At 47.4% G+C, this 19,947-nt stretch overlaps 1 protein-coding gene and 1 long non-coding RNA gene across 6 annotated transcripts in view; one reads left to right on the top strand and one right to left on the bottom strand.

The window, feature by feature from the left end:
• Fam49b (family with sequence similarity 49 member B) overlaps nt 1-19,947 on the top strand; it is a 131,845-nt gene that overhangs the window by 19,987 nt on the left and 91,911 nt on the right. The window lies entirely within an intron of this gene.
• LOC116082140 lies at nt 2,179-8,173 on the bottom strand. Its single transcript, XR_004115182.1, has 2 exons — nt 7,786-8,173; nt 2,179-3,116 (listed from the first exon to the last, which is right to left on the bottom strand). It is a non-coding gene; the product is annotated as an uncharacterized LOC116082140 (long non-coding RNA).

Raw genomic sequence — 19,947 nt, 5'->3', positions numbered from 1 at the left:
GAGGACCAGCTGATGCCAGGACCACTGTCTGCCCCAGAGCCCCCAGTACACTGGACTTTGGGACATCCTCTACCTCTGGAGCCCCTCCCCCAATCTTTGGCACACTGACTGCCCAGGCCTTGGCATTTGTAGCCTACCCAGTCATCAAGCTTTCCTACGAGGGTCTTCTATATAGCCACCTAGTCTTGCCCTTGGGACCGTGGTTCTTGGGCTGCTGACTGATTAGGAGGTAACTCATTGGGATGTGAGTCCAGAGAAGTGGGGTCTCTAGCCCTCCACTGCACACAGCATCCCTGCAAAGGAAACCTTCTCTTAGCCCTTCTGCCGCCACTGAAAGGCGGGAGCTTGGGCACAGTGCCCAGTTCTTTTCTGAAACACCAGTCTACAGCATGGGAGCCTGAGACTCGTGCACCATTTTCAGAATGGAGGAAAGGATTAATGACTGCATGGACTGTATGTAGGTAATGGCAGCTAAGTTCTCCAGAGAGTAGCTGCCCTGGAGGTCAGGGAGAGGCTCTTTCTGGAAGTGACCTTTCCATACCACTTGAGGTGTTTTGAAATAGCCAGGACTTCAGATTCTGCTTCATGCTCGGTCTCTGTGGTGAGTGATGAAGAAATACTTCCTCTGTCAACACTGGGCTCTGGGCGGTGTACACACACAGAGGCCTTGGTCTTACTCTCTATCCCTGTCAGCAGTGACCTGGGGCTCATGGGTCTGTGTTTATTGACTTTAAGTTTGGAGGACTGGGGCATCTCTTGAATGCTTCCTATATTTGGGGGGCATAGAGTGTCTATGTGTAAGTCTGGCTGCTTCCCAGCAGGCAGCTGAAGTAGACCAGAACACACTTTTCCCAGCAGCCTCTGGGCTATGAGGCCCTGAGCAGGACCACCTGGAGATGATCATGGCAAGAGCCCACGGAGGTGGTTCTGTCCTCGGTGGACACATGGTGGACTGACGGAAGACAGGCTCTCCCTCTGCTATGTCTCTTTGCTCATGTTTCAAGTGTGTTTCTCCAGCTGGCCTCTGGGTTTGGGGGATTCCTCCATGCCACAGCAAACTCACATACAGAGTTGTCCATCCAGTGGTCCTGGTTGGCTTCTGCCACCTGCCATTGTGTTACTGATAGGGCAGGAAGGCATGTGGGCCAAAGTGGAGCTTATTTGGGGTGATAGGGTTGCTCTCAGGACTGCTGACCCAGACAGGGATGCTCCAAGGGTCTGTGGCATGAGCTGGATGTGGCAAGGATGAAGGGAGTAAACTAGGCAGGTGGATAGATAATGAGAAGGGTTTTCCTGCAGGAAGCCTGTGAACCAGAGAAGGAGTGGCAGTCGGGAAGGGAAGGCAGGAGCCAAGAATGATCACTTCCATGTCAGGAGCTGCAGACTCTTGTCTCAGTAAGGACAGACACTGTTTGGGGGCTCTACTGGACACCTGGTCACTGTCATGCTCACACTGCCTGTGGGTGTCTAAGTATCCGCACGTAGACAATGTGCATTGAAGTGGGTGTGGCTGCTTCTCACATGCTGGGTCTGATTTGGTCTCTGAGCTTTAGCTGACCCTTGTTCACCCTCACACCATGCCGAGTGGCTTTTCTCCCTTTGACATTATATACGTCTGCTGGAATTCAGGCTAGGCACTGAACACACTCAATAGAAATGGCTAGAGCAGGAGAGGCTTCGGTTGGTTTGATGTGGGTGCTGGTCCATTTCTCTGATGTTTTCTCAGCAGTCACCTCTTGTGAGAGCTTCATCTTTAGGCTGGCTACCTCAGCGCCATAAAATGGCTGCAGAAGTTCTAGGCCTCTGATCAGTTTCTTTTCCTCATTCTCCTTGGACTGGCTTAGGGTCCGGTGGACATCTGAGCCTGGTGAATGAGACTACTTCATGCTGACTGACTTTGGCCTGGGTTCTCTTCCTTAAACAGCTCTTAGGCAGATCAGGGTCAAAGAGCTTGTCAGGGGCAGGGGCTAAGGGAGATAGATACACCCGTCTCTCGTGATCCTGCATGTGGCAGCCTTCTGGTGGGAAAGGGTGGAACAAGATTGCTCCAGAGAGCTCAGAACAGTTGATGTAGTTAGGTTCACAAATTCTAGAAAAATACTACCTCTGCAGTGGTGTGAACATTAGGTTAGAGGGAGGCGTCCGCACTCTGTGGTCTATAGTAAGACAGCAAAGTCGCACTTGGAAGTTCGTTCAACTTAACTGTGGTGGGGGCTGTGGGGGGAGCTGCAGTCAGCAGAACCTGTGGCCCATTCATGGTGTGAAGGAGGGACACCAAAGACTCGTCACTGATGTCTTTGTGCTGCTCAAGACCTGGAAGCAGGTGCAGGCACTTGGATGAAAAGATGCTGAGTTCTCAGTGGGTGGAGTGAATTAAGGGGCCTATCTGCCAGGACTCGAGGACTGCAGCCATGCCCACCCAAAGCAGATTCAATTCCATCTTCCACGATGGCCAGGTGATGTGCAGGCCATAGAGCAGAGCTTGCTCTTTCTTCTCATCCTGTATCTCTTTTCACTTTGGCTTTGAGGAAGCTCAGGGCCTGGTTGGGACTCGGTCACTGCAGTGGTTGCCAGCTCTCAGGTTCTGTCTGCTTTCTTCCCCTTTCCTTCACCAAGGCTTCCTTCTTCACTTTATACTCCTCAGGAGTGCTTTCTTATAAACGGCTTTGAGTTTGTTTGGAGAGATATAAACAGTGATAAAGAGAACTGGGTATAGGGCTGGCTGCTGGGCTGCTTGGGGCCCTGGGGAGCTGCTGCTTTTGCAGAGGATGCTCGGATTCCGTACTTCTTGTCTGGGCTGAGCTGGCTGAGTTTGCACACGGGGATTTTTGGCTGTTGAAGGCCAGGCCTGGTGTCCCTGTCTCTGTCTCCTGCATTTCTCACACCATGGGTAGGTACATTGCACTCATGACGTAGCTTTGACAGATGAGTAAGTGACACTCAGTCTTGGTGGCTTTCTGCTTCTACACATAAGGGGATGGGAAGGTGGGTCTAATTCAGATCCCCGAGGGACATTTTCTACAGTCTGCTCATTCTTCAGTTTTCATCAGATCTTTTGTTTGTAATTGGTTTTGTTTAGTTTGGACAGAAGATTTCACCCTGTAATCCTTATTGTCCTGGAATTTAGAATTAGATTAGATTAGATTAGCCTTGAACTCAGAAATCTGCCTGCCTCTGCCTCCCAAGTGCTAGGATTAAGGGCATGCATCTTCATACCCCCATGCCCTTGACTTCCTATATATGTTCTGCCTGCATGTATGAATGTACGTCATATGCATTCCTGGTGCTGTTGGAGGCCAGAAGAGGGTGCCAGATCCTCTGGAACTGGAGCTACACATGGGTTATGAGCCTCCATATGGGTTCTGGGAATTGAACCAGTGTATTATGAAGATCAGCCAGTCCTCTAACCACTGAGCCATCTCTTCTGTCCCTTATCAGAGGTTTTAAAAGGACCAGTCAGCTCTTGCTTTCCATGGACCTAAAGCCCTCAATAGTTCCCTGTTACCACTAAGATACCAAGCATATTCCAGGATCCTGCTGCCCAACCTGCCTTCCTTGGTGCCCATTGCTTCTGCTCTTCCTCACAGTCTGTAGCTCCCTACTTCCTTCTGTGTCAGCCCATCAGCCTCTGCCTGGCATCGTGTGCACCTCGCTCTGCTTCTTTCCCCATTTCCTCCTTCTATTTCGGATAGACTTCCTTGCAGGTCAGACATTTTAATTTTTTTTTTTTTTTTAAGACCAGTTCTCATGTATGCCTGGCTGGCTTTGAACTCCTCTATATAGCTGAGAAAGATCTTGATAATTGAGTCCTATGCCATTTCCTGAGTGACAGCTGTTTATTGGACACTGGGCTAAAGCTTAGGCACTTTCCTGGCTTGTTGTTTTTGTTTTGTGTTTTGGTTCTTGGAGACAGGGTTTCTCTGTGTAGCCCTGGCTGTCCTGGAACTCACTCTGTAGACCAGGCTGGCCTCGAATTCAGAAATCCACCTGCCTCTGCCTCCCAAGTGCTAGGATTAAAGGCGTGTGCCACTACTGCCCCGCTGTTTTGTTTTTTAATACAATGAGTCTCTATGTAGCCCTGGCTGTCCGGAAACTTACATATAGACCAGGCTGGCCTTGAGCTCACAGAGATCCACCTGTCTCTTCCCCCAAAGTGCTGAGAACTAAGGCATCCACATCCAAACAATGTGGCTGTTCATTTATGCATGTGTATATCTATATACTACATGTATTTTATGTATATAGTTAGGCATGGTGCCACACACCTTTAATCCCAGCACTGGAGAGGCAGAGGCAGGCAGAGGCAGGCAGAGGCAGGCAGAGGCAGGCAGAGGCAGGCAGAGGCAGGCAGAGGCTCTGTAAGTGGAAAGTCTGGTCTATAGATTGAGAGTTCAGGCCAGCTGGGACCATAGTGAGACCCTGTCTCTTGTTTGTTTGTTTACATTATTCTATTATTTAATTTTCTTTAGATTTATTTTATTTATATGAGTACACTGTAGTTATCTCCAGACAGACCAGAAGAGGGCATCGAATCCCATTCCAGATGGTTGTGAGCCACCATGTGGCTGCTGGGAGTTGAACTCAGGACCTCTGGAAGAGCAACCAGTGCTCTTAACAGCTGAGCCATCTCTCCAGCCCTATTTTATTATTTTATGTTCATTGGTGTTTTACTTGTGTGTGTCTGTGTGAAGGTGTCAGAAGCCCTGGGACTGGAGTTACAGACAGGTATGAGCTGCCATGTGGGTGCTGGGAACTGAACCTGGGTCCTCTGGAAGAGCAGCCAGCACTCTTAACTGCTGAGCGATCTGTCCAGCCCCCAAGACTCTATCTTTCAAACAAACAAAGAAACAAGAACCCCATTTATTTTTGTGAACTGTGCATGATCAATCTTTGAACGTGGTGGGTCTCCCTGGCACCTGCTTTGTGTTGGGCACTTGTAGGGTATAGCCTACAGAAGAAAATGCTTGGTGAGGCAGTACTTCTTGGGCTGGCCTCGCTCCCACCAAAGATGCCGGAGACAGGGAGTGAGTTGTAGTTTTGTTTTGTTTTGTATTTTCCCTCTTGCCTTGATGAGGTGACTGGTCCAGAACCTGCTGCCTTCTGAAAGTCCTTGCTGAGAAAGCATGGAGTGTCTCTTACCTATTGATGGGGATATTTGCAAAAATCTCATGTCTCTGGACTCACATTGTGTGAGTTCTTTAAAGTAACAAATGAGATGGGATTTCAAACCACCGGGATTTAGATCTGTGTAAGCCTAACATTCTCTCTCTCTCAGAACTGACCATATGTGTCTGTGCGTGTGAGAGGGGATTTTAAATCAGTGCGGGACTCCAAGCCCTCCCTCTCTCCCCCTCCTCCCAGCTGACCACACAGCAGCCGTTCCTCAGGTCCTCCTGGTGTGAGTGAGTCATTCCCCTTCCCTCAGTCTCCCCTAGACTTAGGGGCCTAAGTGAGAAGGTCATCCTTGGATCATATAGCCCAGGGCAGCCCTACTCCACCCTAGGCCTCCTTGGTGGCGGGATCCACTCAGGTGTGCTGCACCTGGGCTCTGTCTGTGGCTTTGTTCTTGGTGTTATGGCAGCTTTATTGTGGTGAATGTTAGACAGAGTAGGGGTCCCTGGTTGTCCTTGTCTCCATCCTCAAAACCAGAGAATTTGGTCACTTCCACGGCCACAGGGGTTTCACAGATGTGACTGGGTGAGGGACGTTTATGTGGGCAGCTGATCCTATGATCCTGTGGACCTCGGGAATCACAAGAGTCCCAAGAAGAAGACACCAGGAGTCAGGCTCATAGAACATGTGCAGATGTAGCCAAAGGTCAGGAGGGATAGAGCTAAGAATGCTATGTCTGTATTCTGCCAGAAGCTAGGAAAGGCAAGAGGGTGGTTATTTCCAGTATCCAGCCTCTAGACACTGTCATCTGTTGACACTTGGATTTCAGCTATGTGAAATAATAATAATCTGTAATACGTGCCTACAGCAGCTTTAGGAAGGTGTACTTTGCATAGTAGAGCCTGCCCATTCTAAGATATTTTGTCACCTCATGATTGATGCGCAGACCCATTATACTATTGCGGAGCATCCTCCTCAACCCATTGAGATTTATGCCCATTTGTGCTCGGTTCTTCTCCCACCTTCTCCCTCAGCCTGAGGTAACCAGGCAACCAGCACTCGAACTTTCTGTCGTTTGTGCATTTCATATATATTAAATGATAGTGGGTGGTCTTTATTGTGACATAGAGAGCCTCAGGCAGTCTAGGCTGGCCATGAAATTTGCTATTAGCTGAGGGTGGTTCTGACCCTAATCTTCCTGCCTGTGTCTCCTAAGTGCGGGCATTACAAGTGTGACCCACCATGCTCAGCTATTTGGCTTCTTTTTGACTGAGCTTGTGTTGAGGGTTCCCCCACATTTTTATCTGCATCTTATTGGTGAGACATGCCTGTTGTGTGGACAATTGCCACCCTGTGGAGAACAGGGTAGTCCTCAGACTTATGCCTGCTGTGCATATGTGGTTAAGTAGAGTAAAGGAACAGAGGATATTCAGGCTCCTTGCTGTGTCTAGAGCCTCCCTGACCTTGCAAAATGCTCTTTGGTTGACTGGTGAGATAGTAAGAAGACAGAGTGACCCAGAGGGTGGCAACTTGCAGGGTCTGGGAGATGCTAGATGGTTTTACAAAACACCCCCACAGCTGCCCATGATGGGCCGTTTGCCCACAAGGCAGAGAGTGTGAAACCACATGAGGCCCAAGACATGCAGGGTTATGGTCATCTCCAGTAAACAGATGCCATGTTTCAGAGCCCCATGAGATGCCGTCCAGAGAGAAGACAGGTAGTAAACGTCTATGTGCCTTATAGTTCTAAATAAGTGTTCGTATTTGAGTTTAAATACATAGAAATGGTCATTTCTAGGTGTTAGAAGGAAAGACAGACTGGGGCCTCTCTGCCTTTGGATGTGATGTCTGAGGTGACGCCAGTGCTTGGCATTTCAGCTTTGTCTTCCTTAAGTGGGAAAGTTTGGGGCTGAGGATGTGGCTCAGTCTAATGCTTGTCTAGCATGCATAAGGCACTGGGTCCCATCTCACTCACCTAGGTAAACCGGGTATGGTGGTGTGCACCTGGTAACACCACACTTAGAAATGGAGGTGGGAGGGTCAGAAGTACAAAGTCGTCCTTAGCAATGGCAGAATTTGAGGCCAGACTTGGGTACATGAAGCCCAGGGATAGTTGTGCCATGTACTGAGGGTCTTTGGAATTAACTCCTGGAACGAAGAAGCAATGTCAGTGTTGTCTGTGGTCAGTGTCAAGAGAAGTTTTATTCATAGATCGACTGTGAATTTCACATCATACACCCAATCCCACTCATATCTCATCCCTTTGTCCCTAACAACCCTCCGCTCAAAATAAAATAGAGTAAAAAAGGTCTTGTCATGGAAGCTGCAGTGTGTCATATGTGTCAGACATCTATCTGTACTTGCAGTTGCACATTGCACTGAGTCACTGGTCTGGTTTGAGGCCTCTGGCTTCTTGCTACACCATTAGTTCTGGATCCTCATATGACTCCTCCCAGTTAGCCTACTGTTGCCCTGTTTCATGGAGATCCTACCAGCTTTGGATCTGCAGGACAGGCATGTACTCCAGCAGATCATAGATGGGGTAGATGTTGGGATGGACCAACTCAAAGCCCTGGATGAGGGCCTGGGACGTAGCTGAGTTGGTCATCCTGCCGGCTCTTCTGTGCCTACATCACCAGGGCAGGTTCTCCAGGACTATTCCAGCCAACTTACCCAATGAGGCAGCTGCCAAGGCTCAGGGTCTGCTCTTCAGCACTCACCTTCTGGGCTGCTTACCCCATCTCTCCCCAGGGGCAGCTCTATTGTGCAGCCCAGGAGAGGTGCAAGGCCCACTCTACAAGTGCTATATCATAGGATCTTTCTTTAGGGCACCAACTGAAATGTAAACAGTGAACTGTTTTTGTTTTCAATTACAATAGTAAATTTTAGTTTTCTTTTTTCTTGAATTTACATAACAAAGGCCATTGAAGCCAGAACCTTTGAGTGAACTAGGTTTTGGAAAGCTCTGGAGACCCTGAGGCACTTAGAGGAAGAGTGGGTTTAGAAGTCCCTTATAAAGTGAACTTCAGCCATGGGAGAACCTAGGGCTTTAACCCAAGAAGAGAGATGTGGAACCTGAGTGGGCCACCTTTGTCCTCAAAGGACATGTGTCATAAATGAGAATCTTGAAAACCTGTTCCTTCCAGGTGACACATGACACACCTGGAGGTAGAAGGACCTCTCAGAATGGGAGAGTGTTTGGTTTGTGGGCCTGAGCTATGGCGCTGAGCAAGAGGAGTACTCCATGATGGCCTTTCAGGACCTTGAGCCACAGTCTGTAAGCAGCCACTGCAGGATTGACATCAAGGGACAGGTGACAGAAGGAACACAGAGACAAAGATAAGAGGCAGGGGCCCCACCTTCCTGGCAAGCCACGAGTCAGACCTGACTTGGGGCCAGGACAGGAAGTGGGGAATGTGTAGCAGGCAGCAGCCTGTCACCCACTGAACACTCAACCAGTTGCTCTCTGGATTGCAAATGACTCTCTCCGAACTTCAGCTAGCCTAAGTCACTAAAATGACATCGCTAAGCAATGACCTGATTGGGCAGGGCTGCTCCACTGGTCAGTCCATTTGCTGAGGCTGGTCTCTTGTCTCCCAGGCAGTCTCTTTCTTCCAGGTGACAAGAGGCTAGAGCAACTTGGACACAAGCTAAGTCTCCTAGAGGGATAAAAGCCACCTCCCTGCCAGCAACATTAGGCAAACTTACCAGCCAGCTAGAATCTCAGGTCTGTCCTTGAACCAACCATCCCTTGGTTCTGGAAGGTTCCATGCTTTGACTGTCTTCTCTTAGGTTACATGCCACCCCTGGAACACATGGAGGGATAGTTAGGGTATCCCATAGGAAACATTGGGTGATTTCCAGAGGAGCATGGAGCTGTCAGATGAGACAGCAGCTGTGCCGTCTCATGTCATGTCAGGCCGGACAAAGCATGGCCAGGCCTTGGAGGGCATGGCCCCTCTTTCCTGGCCACTGAGGTTTCTGTTACATTGGTGATTTGAACTTGACAATGAGTAGCTGAAAAGAGGGAGGAAAAGAGGGAGGGAGGGGTGTCTGGTTCCATGGCCTGCCCTTGGAGTTAATACTACACAGATCCACCAGCCTTTCTTTTCTTCTTTTTTCAACTTTCCTGAGGCCTCCGCGTGCTTTTCTGCACTCTTCCGCGCTCTTCCTGCCAGTTCCCTCATTCGTGCCCTGGAGTGCCAACTAGGAAGGTTGACACTTGTCCCTGGGATGGACTTCAGTTCTCTTGTCTACATGTCCATGCTGTGTGCACTACCTGCTGCATGGCAGCTGAGAGAGAGGGAAGGAGGGAGGGAGGGAGAGTGGAGAAGGAGAAGGAGGAAAGAAGAGACAAGGAGAAACCAAAGTGCTGTCCCAGCCTGTGGTCTTTCCTGCTGGATGCTGGGAAGTGCGAGGGCATGTGGGTAAGTGGGGAGGGCTCCGCAGGCAGTGTTTCCTTCCCTGCTGGTCTGGAAGCAGGCCAATGTTGGTGAGCAGCTGAGGGCAGTGCTTCCTGCTAGTTAGAAAGCGCCATGTGGCTGAGGAGAAAATGCTTTTCCCTTCCCTCTGCCACACCACGAACCCTCAAGTACTTCCAAGACGCCTTTGCAGAATGGACCTTCTGTAGGTCTAGTGGGTTGGGGAAGTCCTTGCGTTGGTCAGGAGGTGACTGCTCTGATAGTGGGCCACTTCCTCAGGCTCTCAGTGGGTGTTTGCCTTGTTCAGGATCTACTGTCTTCCCCTCCCAGATGATGCTGGGCCACCTCAGGCAGTCATGCTTAATTTGCATCCATTTATTCTGTGGGTCCACCACCCCTTGCTTGCCCTTCCCAGTTCAGTTTTATGGGCTTTGGCCAATGAACAAATATTTGACATTAATTATAAAAGTCTTCAATGGAGAATGAAAGCTGTTACTTCTCATTAGTTCTGGGGCCTGGGGGGATATGAGGTGCCTCTGGCCATATGGTTGCTCATCAGTGCCATGGAGGGACTGGGTACCCAAGAGAAAAGCTAAGAGAGTGACAAGGGTCAACTTGCCTGGGGTAGGGAGCTGGGGGTGGTAAGAAGGATAAAGCAAGGGAGAAAACAGGCCTCTGTGTGGCCGGACTCCAGAGGGGGAAAACAGGCAAGGAGGACAGTTTCACTTAGCCAGCCATGGATGAGAGGCACCATCTCAAGTACTGTATCTGAAAATAGCAACAGAGCACTTGAGGAGTGAACAGTTTGTAAGCTTGAAGTGACAAGGTGTTCCGAGTAATGTGATGAATGTTCTCAGCATCCCCCTGTGCCCTGCCCAGGATGCACATCCTCCCTGAATCCAGTGTTTCCAGGCTACCTGTGTGTGCTACCTGTCCTGTGGAAGCTGCGACACACAGAAAGATGGGGAGATCCCATCACGTGGCTTTCATTACACTACATTGTCAGGGTCTGTCCTTAGTTTATCATTCCCAGTCCTTAGGTGTGCCTGATTTCTAGATTAGACTTTGTCATGGATCTGTATGTAGAAGAAGAAGCGGGTGTGTATAGCATTCCATGCCATCTGGGGTTTTAGTTCTCTTTTAGGGCTGAGGGGAAGGGGCCTTGGTGTACTTACCAGCTGTTAGTACTTACTCCCACTGGCTGTGGTCTAAGCCTTGTCCTTTTGAATGACATCACTTAATCATCCTTATCAAATCCTTAGTGGTAGATATTACCATCACCACTTCCTGGCAGGGGAAACTGAGCCTAGAGATGTTAAGGAGCTTTTCCTATGTAACCCGGCTACTAAGTGGTTCCCCTGGGTTGTGGGACTCTGTATCTGTGTCAAAACTAACACATGTGGTTCTTGAGGACATTTTGAGTGTGAATGGATGGATCATAGTAAATTAGGCTCCTAGAATATGTAATGAGGTTTTCATACTGACTAGCTGTAAGAGGGAGATAAACAGGTATTTGGAGAGAGAAGTCAGTGGGCAGCTTCCTGGGATATAGGTGAGAGTACCCTGAGCTGGCCTCTGACCCTGCCCTTCCTGTCCTTTCATGTATCATGGGGCTTTATGTGAGTCATACCATCCTGGGGCAGGCTTCCTTCTCACAGAAGCAAAGCGGAGCACCACAATTCTGACTGATTTCCCAAGTGGGAGGACACGGACCGACCGTGGATGCTTAGGGCTCCCTGGGAAAGAAGCCCTTTCCCTACTGGCTCAGCACAGGTTTCTGAGGCCTGGAGAGGTAGGAGAGAGGGAAGCAGACTGTGCCCGAAGGCAGCCATCTGACTTTTGTCCCTGAAGTCACTGGGAAAGGGAGGTGCCCTTAACCAGAGGACTTCTAACTAGCGCCTCTCTCTGTTGGAACTCTTCCCCAGCTTGGTGGCTGAGCAGGATGGCTGCTGTGGCATTGGCTTTCAGAGGGAGGGGCTCCAGCTGTGTGGCACCATCATCCAGGAATCCCTGATTCCCACTTCTGTGGTGCAGTGTTTTGAAAATGCTCCCTGGTTGATTAGAGCCAGCTGCTGTTTCCTCCTGAGACCCACCAGCCGTTTCTACCAAGGCACCGTATTCAGTACCGGCCCAAGAGAGATTTCCAGTATGCAGCTGCTCCTGAGGGTCACTACCCTCCGGCACACAGTGGGGTCAGGGTAGTATCCTCTGCAGGCATGTGGGCCTGTTCAACAAGCACCGTCCCCTCCCATTCCCATGCCTTATGACCCACTGATGAGCTCACTTCCAGGTAACACTGCCTCCCGTCCCATCTGGTTTCCTTAAGGTGTATGTGCCTGGTGTGCACAAATTGCTCATATTTAACTTTCACATCTTGGTGAGTTTAGGCATAGTCATGTTTATTATGTACACAGTGGTGATGAGTAGGTATCTTCTGATGAAACTCAGTGGCAGCAAATGGAGGCTGAGGATTAAAAAAAAAAAAAAAAAAAAAAAACCCAAGGTGTGGTGAACTCAGAAGTCAGCCCCGGCTATGTATGGAGACTCATTTAAAATGGACAGGGATTTGGAATTTTGATCCAGCTGATGCTCAAATGATGGATTTTTATAGTATGACATTTTTCTTTTTTCATTTTTCATGAATCTTGTCCGGCTACATGTTGAGAAGTCCTATTTTTAGAAATTCTCCTATGGACCTCTGAATATTATTCAGTGCACTTAAAAGAATGACAGATGAAGAAACAAGTTTGTTCGAGACATCAAGTGCTGTCAGGATCTACATAATCCCGGTCCCAGGTGTGCCTGACTCCGGAGCTCCTCGACATGTGCACTGATTGGAGGTTCATGAGCACACACCATGAGTATCCTGGGATAGAATTTAAATTTCTGTTCTTTGACTGGGCAGTATTCCAGTGCTCGTAACCACACAGCCAGGTCAGCTGAAGACAGTCTTCATCATAGTATAAAGTTCTGCTGGGTACTCCTGACCCCAGGAGCCGTGTGCCAGATCAGAGCCAGGTCTGGGAATGGGAGTGTGTTTAGAGATGCTGAAAGGCCTGAGCAGGCTGCGGGATCCAGGAGCTATCCACTGTGGAAGTGACCTGTCCGCCTGATTGGGACTTGCATTGCCAAGTCTGTAACAACTTGGTCTATTGGCTCACTACACACAGTTTGCATATTGATGCCACTGTTTACTGTCCTAGGAGCTCTAGGGCACAAGAAGGGATGTGCTCACTACCTCCTCTAGGCTTAGTGCAGTGCATGAGCACACCTGTCTAGAGGGCATGGGGACCCCAGACCTGGGAGTTCACCAGGTAGAAGGGCTTGGAAATGAGAGCTGCTGAACCAGGAAACATGTCACCTGGACCTAGCCCTCAGAGCCCCTCATCCATAGACCAGGTCCCCAAAGGAGTATTTCAGGTTAGCAGTGATTTATCTTTAAAGGCTTTTATACTGAGAAGATATTTGATATTTGATAGGCGATTCTCCACTAATTCAGAAACACCATTGCTTTTTGTTCATTGGGTAGGGGTATCTGCTTTTGTCCCCACCGCATGTGACTGTGATGGTTCTGGGATTCTATGTGTCTATTCAGCATGTACTAATATAATTCCATCCTTATCTGCATCCTCTGCACTTCCATATTATGTTCAATAAGTGAAAAGAAGGTTGAATTGGAATTTTTTAATAAGATCTGAGGAATGTAGCTTGTTGGTTGAGCTCTTGGATAGCATGCATGGACCCTGGGGTCAATTCCCAGTACCACAAACAAAACAAAACCTCATGGAAGTACAGTCACTGTTAACAGTATTAGGCTAAACGGATGGTTGAGTTAAGGCTTCCAATACTTATTTTTAACATTTGCCAATGTGTTAAGTAACTCCTGTTTAGTTGCTTTCCCCCTATTAGGACCACTGGTCTTCTAGGGTTAAAGGCAGATTAGTTACTGTGCTGAAACCTCGTTAGAAACAATTGTATATGCCTGTTTAATAGATCTTGAAACTATGGGAAATGTATTTATTTTATTTTGTTTTGTGACAAGGACTGACTCTGTAGTCCTAACTGGCCTGAATCTTACTTATGTAGACCAAGTTGGCCTTGGACTCACAGAGTTCTGCCCGCCTCTGTCTCTATCTCCTTCTTGAGAGGAGGCCCTGGACCACCATGCTTGACTCAGGGAAAAGTATGAATGCAAACTTGCATTCTCTAAGTGCTTGGAAGAAAGGGGAAAACACCATTTAGGAACCCTGTTGCTGTGTTTCGTCTTTGAACCAAGGTCTGTCTAGTGTCCTGGCACCATCTGAGAGATGCATGCTGGGGCTTTTTTTTTTCTTTAGCCTTACAAATGAGTCTCTTGTCTAAATGTCTTCAGTGGAAAAGATTACAGAGTCAGAGGATATCAAATGTGAGGAGACCTCAGATGTGTGTGTATGTTTTGTTTGTTTGTGTGTATATGTGTTCATATGTGGGCATATATGCACAAGAATAGAAATTTTGCTCTCCATATTATTTTTTGAGACAGTGTCTTTCATTGAACTTGGAGCTAGACTGACTGACTGGCCTGCATTCCTCCAAGGTCCTCCTCTCTCCCCTCCACCCCAGCTGGAGGTGCACATCGCTATGCTCAGCTTTATGTGTGTGTGGAGATCTAATTCAGACCCTCATGCTTCCATGGCAAGTCCTTTTCTGACTCAGCCACCTCCCCAGCCTCTGATTGCAGCTTTTCTATCCAAAACTTCAAAGTAGCCAAGACAAATTTGAATCCCTTGTGTGAGCTTCTTCCCAGGCAGCCCATACTAGCAATTTCGTGCTTAGATGGCCAGAATAGAGAATGAATCATGAGTTTAGAAGTCTGATATTCAGATAATCTACAGTCTAGCTATATAACATGCTGATAATATCCAAAATTAAGATTAGTACTTCTGTGACTACTCGTACAAGATGTCCGCCCCGAGGGTGCTTTTGATTTAATTAAAAGTGTCAGGATGACTACTAAGGGCTAATAGAAAATGGCAATGAGATTAGGGGTGAAGTGTTTGACAAGGACTGAGACAACCTTTCAAAGTTACCACTGTCTCCAACTGTTCTCTTCACTGTCTTTGAGGACAAGTGTTCGGGCTGCGATCCTAATCTACAGGTGTTCTCATTTAAGGTGCAGTCACTGTGTGGTGCTGTAACCAATGTGTATACTTCTCTGGGCAGGAGACCCTTGTAGCCAAGACCTTACCTCATCCTAGGAAGTGACTGTCCGCCATTCCATTCTTACCAAGAGATCATGACATCATTTATCTGACCCCTAATGTTTGGGCGGGGTTTTTGCGTCTTGTTAATTTAAGACACGGAGTGACGATTTTGGGGGAGAGGAAGCACAGGGAAGGGATGGATGTAGAGCTCAGAGGACCTGTGGGAAAGGTCCCCTCTGCTTGGCACATAGAGTGGGAGTAATTTAGCCCAGCAGGGCTTCCAGACATGTTCATGGTGAAACCTCCTTCAGACTCAGAAATTGCTTGTCTTTTGTTTGTTTGTTTGTTGTTTTGTTTTGTTTTCAAGACAGATTTTTCTAGACGTCTCAAACCTGAAGGCTAAAAGCCATTCAGGCTCCCAGAGGGTACAAGGAGAGGTTTGAATGAGAGACAGTGTGTAGTTAATTGTGATGTTGTTTCCAGGTAACTCGGAGAACAGCTCTGTGTTAAGTGCACACCCCTTGAATGGATGGATGCCTGTACATCTATGGCTTTGAGCATAACTTCTTCTTCTCCCCAAATTTCGAGCATAACTGATTTTTATGAGTTGCTCTTTTTGTGTTAGCCTCCTAAAAGGCTCTTTTATTGTGTGTTCTTCCTACTTTATTACTGCATCCTCTTAATCCTGTGGAGTGTGTTTCAGCCTCATTTAGAAAAACGATGGTGAATTCCAAGTGAAAATAAATCTGCAGACTTCGTTCTAAGCAGGGGATGTTTATTGCGTAGTTACTATTTATTAGCCCTGTCCTTGGGGAAGTCTTACCAGCTGAAAGAAGTGACCAAGGTTTGCAGGGACTCTTTTACAGGGCTCTTGGAACAGAACAAGATTATGGGTGTAAGTTTATAATTTTATTATCAGGAATACAATGAATCATGGTCACCAAAAAAACTCAAGTGATAAACAAGCCAGTAAAGTTCCAAGATGAATTCTCTGAGGGGAAGGAGTAATTATTTGAATTATATTTGCCTGTTTAATTAACATTTATTGTCTTCTGGGTAAGAGGCACTGCTGGGTCCTTTTACATCTGCTATTTTATTTAATTACAAAGAGTTCTTCACTTGCAGATAAGATTTCCCAGGGGCTTTCCTGGGCTAATGAGTTAGCCTGCCTGGTGTTTCTCAGGCCCAGCTGCTTGTGGGGATCACCTGGGGAGCTGCAGGGCCATCTGGTGTTGGTGCTTCCTCCTCTGGGATCCTATTTACCTGTGCAGGGTTGGCACCCAGCCTCAGCATGTCAAAACCCTGGACCAGCTAGCGAAGTTGTTTCACTCACAGAAGAAAACACTACGCTAAACTTCTCAGCATTAAGCAACTGCTGTGAAGTTCAGCAGCTGAGTTTGTGGTGCTGTGTGGAATACACCCGACACCTGTTTCATTTTGTTTTTTTTTTCCCTTTGTCTGTTTCTCATTGAGTGGGGTGTGGGGAGTGTCAGGATAATTATGGAATGAAGCAGGCTGGCAAAACGTTCCCTGAAATGTCTCAGCTACAGAATTTCCCTAGTTAATTTATAGTCCGACCTTCCTCTGCTGTGTTGATCAGAGACATCCTGTAGGTGACTTGCCTACTAAGAGGCTGTGTCTGCGCGTGCTGGAGTTGCACGTGTGTAGAGATCAGAGAATAATTTGTAGGTGTCGGTTCCCTCCCTCCACCATGGAACTCAGGTTGTCAGGCTTGGTGGCAAGCATTTTTAACACACTGAACCTTCTCATTGGCTCTCTTTCTTATGAGAGAGACAGAGATAGGGAGACAGACAGATAGACAGACAGAACCAGCATGTACCTCGGTGCAAGTGTGGAAATCTTAGGACAACTCTGTTGAGTCAGGTCTCCTACCTTATGTGCATTCTTCAGGCCTGGGTGGCAAATGCCTTTATCCCTGTACCCACGCTTTGATTTTTAAAAATATTTATTATTTATTTATTGGGAGCATGCACATGCTGTGACACATGTGTGGAGACACGAGTGTGGAGGTCAGAAGACAACCTGCGGGAGTCAGTCCTCTCTCTCTCATGACCATGTGAGTCCTGGAGATCAAACTCAAATCACCGTGTTTGGCAGCAAGCATCCTCTTCAGCCATCTTGACCCCCCCCCTCCCCGTTTATCTGAGATAGAGTCTTTCACTGGCTTAGGCCTGTCTGTAGCTTACCAAGTAAGCCGAGCTGGATGGCCAGTGAGATCCAGGGCTGACTGTTCCAGCTGTGAGCTAGGTGGGCTTCACTGGTAAGCGGCCCCCTAACATCTAGTCTCATCCCTCCTGTGCTTGGCCTAGTGACAAGTCTGACTTACATGGGCTGTTTGCTCTGCTTGGATCTCTTCTGCCTCTGGACAGCTGGGACGTGTCTTGTAGCTGTCATTGTGGATAGAATCCCCTTGTGGAAGCTCTGCTTGAGCCCTCGCTACTTTTATCTGGCTGAGCTGATAGAATACCCTTGCCTGCCTAGCCTGTCCTTGTACCCTCTGGCCATTTTAACTGCACTAGTTCTTGATGTCAGAGCCCTGGGTGGCTGGAAGGCTCAGTGTGTGGCCTCTGAAGCCACACTTCTGCCTTCTTGTCTCCACTGTAGCAAAGGCTGCTGGATCTCAAAGAGGGCAGGAGACTTGGCTCAAGTTAAGTGGCCCTGGAAACTGTGGTGAGTCTGTGGTATAGCGCCGTTTCTCTTTGCAAGAAACTTGGGAGTGAGAGATAGTCACCTGTCTTCAGATACCACCTTCCTGCTGCCATGGGCACTGTGTCCAGCGTTTGCATCTAGGTTATACAGTGGTCAGCTTCCTTAGTGATTTTTTAAAAAAGCAAGCCAAGGCTTTCGTGAGAGTTCCCATTGCCTTTTCTCATTTCTAGGATTTTGTACAAGGCCTTAAAAAGTTTCCCAAGGAAAGGACTTGTCCCCATGTTCTGTTCTAAAAATTCTTGTCAAAGAATCACAACAATAGGGATGGGAGAAGTAGCAGTTGTGTGTCTATGTGTGTAGTGTGTATATATATGTATATACAATTTGCTTATGGTATATATGTATGTATGACCTATGACATGGGTGAGCAATATGTGTGCATATGTGGTGTATTCATAGTGTGTATTTACTATGTGATATATATATATATATATATATACATATGTGTATATATATGGTATATGAGTTGTATGTGTGATGCATGAATGTAGTATGATGCATGTATATGGTATGAGTATACATGATATACATGTGTGTGTGCATGAGTGCTTTCACATTGCGTGTGATAGGTATGTTGTATATGTTTAAGTGGAATATGTGTGATGTGTATTCATTGTATGTGTGGTATGTGCCATATATGTACATATGTGGTTTATAGGTGTGTGGTGTATGTTTCATTTGTTCATGTATGTGGTATGTTAGGGGGTACATGAATTTGTACATGTGTATGGCATGTAATATGCTATGTGTACATTGTGCTTGTACGTGTGCAGTATGTGTGTAGTGTGGCATATAGATAATATTTGTAGACTGTATGGTGTGGGTTATACTTATATATAGTGTCCGTATGTGTGGGGTATGGTATATGTACATGTGTGCATAAACATTTGAAGATATGGCTGTGAGCATGGCTTAGACAGCCTTTCAGTTGAGTCTTCTCTTTCTGTTAGCATTTGTGATGAGTTTGAAAGAGAATGTTAAAGCATATAGCAAGAACAAGGGGAAGGCACTTGTCTCTGTGAACAGAAGCAGAGCTGGCAGAGGCCTCCTGAGTCAATGAGGCCCAGCCCCACACCTTTTGTGAATAAAATGAAGCGGGTTAAGTGGCTTCCGGTATCTTCAGAACTCAGTGAAAAGCTCAGTGAAAACTCCCAGGCAGCTGAAGATTTGATCCTGGACAAGGGCACTCAGTGTGTTCCACTCTGTCAGCAGTGCGTGTCTAGAAGCACCTCTGCCTCCATTTCAAGCTGAGTGCTGGTCCCCGGTTAAGGGGCTGTTGTTGAACCCTGGTTTTCTGAAAACTCTCTGATGCATAAGCTTCTGATCTGAGAGATTTGTTTCCAAGAGAGAAGAACTCTGAGGGCACTGTGCGTGTTTGCTTTCTTCTCTGTGCAGAACAGAAACCCCAAACAGGAAATGGCTCAGGGACAGAATGACTGAGACCAGCTCAGAGTCAAGTTGAACTGAACACTTTCCCCCCACCCCAACCCCTGAGACCAGGGCTTCTGTAGCCACCCAGAGTTCCAGGACCCTCTATCTTAGAACTTGGAATCTCAGAGGACAGCATGGCTCCACCCCAGCCTCTACTTCTGAGACTATGGCATCCAGCCTGAATGGTCCTTAGTTACAGATGTTTGGGGCTTTGCCTTTTCTGTGCAACTGTCAGCAGATTCCTTCTCAGAGTCCGCTCTTCCTCCCCCATCCCCATCTCTCCTATCCCCCTCTTTCCTTCCCCATCTCCCTCCTCCCCCACCTCCTTTCATGATGGCTAGTGTTATTTTCAGCACTATGTGAGAGATATATTTGAGAAACATTGCTGCTGTGTGTCTAACCTGCAACCCATCGGCTGCATGCTGCATGGGTCGTTTTGAATGGAGCCCAACACAACATTGTAAACTTTAACTTAAAACATGACATTTTAAAAGTCTTATTTCATTTACGTTTTTTGTGGGGGACAGTTTTCGAGACAGGGTTTCTCTGTATAGCCTGGCTGTCCTGGAACTCACTCTGTAGACCAGGCTGGCCTCGAACTCAGAAATCTACCTGCCTTTGCCTCCCAAGTACTGGGATTAAAAGCGCGCGCCACCACTGCCTGGCCTTACTTTTTTTTTCTAAGACAGGGTCTCACATATCTATGTAACATATTCTGTGTATCACATATGTGCAGGTACCTGTTGAGACACAAAGAGGGTGTCAGATTCCATAGAACTGGGGTGACTGTTGTAAATTGCTTAGTGTGAGTGATGGGAATCGAACCCTAGTCCTCTGTAAGATCAGTAAGCACTCTTAACCATTGAACTGTCTCTCCAGTCCAAACATAAGAAATCTGTGTGATGTTTGTTTTTATAACTTGATTGCATAAGTTTGTTTGTTTATTTTCTTCCTGTTTAATTTTTTGGAGACAGGGCACAAAACCAAATTGTGGCTTTCTTGGAACTTACGATGGAGACCAGGTTGGCTCTGAACTCACAAGAAATCCTCTTGCCTCTGTCTCCCAAGTA

This window comes from Mastomys coucha, unplaced genomic scaffold (assembly GCF_008632895.1).
Source record: "Mastomys coucha isolate ucsf_1 unplaced genomic scaffold, UCSF_Mcou_1 pScaffold7, whole genome shotgun sequence".
NCBI classification, from domain to species: domain Eukaryota; kingdom Metazoa; phylum Chordata; class Mammalia; order Rodentia; family Muridae; genus Mastomys; species Mastomys coucha.
Note: the sequence above shows the minus strand (reverse complement) of the source record. Positions and strands in the feature narration are given on the sequence as shown.